The 2,500-nt window shown below is 38.2% G+C and overlaps 1 non-coding gene across 1 annotated transcript; it reads right to left on the reverse strand.

Moving 5' to 3' along the window:
• Positions 1–2,027: 2,027 nt before the first annotated feature.
• Positions 2,028–2,191, reverse strand: LOC132434675 (U1 spliceosomal RNA). The gene has a single exon (XR_009521390.1). It is a non-coding gene; the product is annotated as a U1 spliceosomal RNA (small nuclear RNA).
• Positions 2,192–2,500: the final 309 nt, after the last annotated feature.

Raw genomic sequence — 2,500 nt, forward strand, 5'->3', positions numbered from 1 at the left:
AGTGGCATGTCTTTCACACTAAGGCATGGAAGTCATTTAGGATTCTTCCAGCGACATGTGACACTTTGGATTGGTTATCGTTAATCAAAGGCTGGGTCCTCATCCTAGCCCTATACTCATTCACTCTGCCCCTTAAGCAAGGATCTGGACCTTAGTTTCTGCATTTGTAAAAGGAGATGGTGATATCTACCACACCTAGCTTGGAATTTGGAAGGACGAAGATGCAACGAAATAGTTTGTGAAATCCCTTTGAAAACAGGAAACGTCTACACAAACACATATGGTTCATGGTGGTTGGTGACAAGGCTTCATGTGTCCGATCTAGACTCCCCAGTTGGAGTGACAGAGGACCTGAGAAGAGGAATCTTTACTGACAAAGTTTCCGCACCCTCATCTCTGTCAACTCAGCACCACCTCCAACTCAACCATACGATAGGCTCTCCTTTGGTGCTTCCTGGTTGTTTGAGAAGCACAGACTTCGTCTCTCCTTTGAATTTTCTTTTTTTCAATCTTTAGAAAATCTGTTAGACCTACCCTAATCTGGTGAGCCCTTGTATTCATGACTGGGCTACCCTCTGATAATTTTTAAGTGGATACATTACGAAGGAGTAATCAGGATCATGGAAAATCTTGCTTGAACAAATGCTATCTTGAGTTAGGTTTTCATGTTAGTCAGTGAATTCACACATAGTTATAAAAAAGAATGTACTCTTCCATTCCTTTATTTACAAGCTATACAGTTTTATGGCTCTGATTAACTTTTGGATGCTTCTACCTTTGTTTGTAAAAAAGGCTATCCCTCTCACCATCACAGCTTGCTGTCCCAAATGGACATAAACAGGGCACTGTCATGTGTACATGAAAAAAAGATGACCTACATAGACGATGTTACAGTAGGGCATTAAAAGTACAATTTCAGCCATTTCTCCCAATTAAGGCGAACTCATCTGTGATTTCAGCTTCCCATTTGAAATAAAAGTCTGGCGGTAATTGGAGCACAGAGCTATTCACCACTGTACTTCAATCTGGAAATAATTGTCTTTGTTCAATTAGGAATCTGCATTTTCATGCCAATCTTCACAGATTATTTTGAATGGAGAATGCACTCTGATTAAGAGCTATCCCTCTTGGAAGGAAAAAAAAGCAGGTCCCCATCCTCTTGTTGGATTTAACATGTTTTCTCCTAGCAGACTGAGAAGGATATCACACCAAGATTTTCTAGCCTTATTTAATACGATAAAAATCTCCTACAGAATTCATATAGTTTTTTTTTAATTTCGAGACCTCCTTGAGATGATTCTCTAGAGTTGGGCTTGACAAGGTATCAACTTGTCTGAGTTCTTCAGTTAATTTGTCATATTATAATGACCAGGTTTTCCGCAGAGCAATATCTGACCACCATTTATTTTTGCCATTTATAGAACCACTTACTCTCTTAGGTGCTTTTTAAATACAGAATCATATATAACTCATAAAAAAAAACCCTTGAAAATTAAGGATTGTTATCCCCATTTAATAGATGAGGACAATAAAGGTCAGAGAGTTTATGTGATTTTTTTTCCCCAAGGTAACTCAGTGACTTATTGGTAAAACCAAGAGTCAGCTGCAGGTCTGGCTGGCTTTAGAACCTCTAGCACTTTTTTCTGATTAATTTAATACAGCCAAAGGAAAATAGTAAGAAGCATTCCTGTTAAAATGATAAGATTCTAATAGAACTATGAAAATACCAACACAGCATATGTCTTTGCTATAAACCATCCTGCTCCAATAATTTTGAAAGCACCTATATCTAGTAGTTCTGGATGAAAATAAAAGGTCCACAATTATGAAAACATATTAGCACAATGACAACTTTCTTAAACACTGTGAGTTACTGTCCATATCATTACATAATTTAATCCTTTCTCCAAGATGGATTCCTTTAGAAACTAGAACATGCCTTCTCCATTTTGGGATCCCTTCAACCAAACACAGTTATTAAGTAAGAAAATGAATGAATCACTCTCTCTTCCTTTTTTTTTCCTTTATGGGGGAAAGCGCAAACGCAGTCCCGCACTACCACAAATTCTGCAGTCGAGTTTACCACGTTTGGGGATATTGCAGGGTTCAGCACATCCGGAGTGCAATGAATAAGTCTCGCCCGGGGAAAACCACCTTCGTGATCACGGTATCGCCCCCGCCAGGTAAGTATTGAATCATTCTCTTGATAACCCCAGAAGGTAGGCAGGGTATATGGAATACATATATTACAGATATATTTTGTGTGTGTGTTTAACATATACATACAAGTCAAAAAACCCCATAAGTATAAGAAGTAGAACTCTGGCCAAACCTTTCATTATCCCCTTTAGAAACATTATACAGGTATTGTAAACCTCCACCTTTGAAGCAAAGTAATTCCTTCTCTTTAATAATACTCTGGTAAACACACCCATGAGTGTTTCCCATTCTTCTGTCTTTGACCATGCCATTTCATAACGACAAGAAGAAGAAAAGACTT

This window comes from Delphinus delphis, chromosome 11 (assembly GCF_949987515.2).
Source record: "Delphinus delphis chromosome 11, mDelDel1.2, whole genome shotgun sequence".
Taxonomy (NCBI): Eukaryota; Metazoa; Chordata; class Mammalia; order Artiodactyla; family Delphinidae; genus Delphinus; species Delphinus delphis.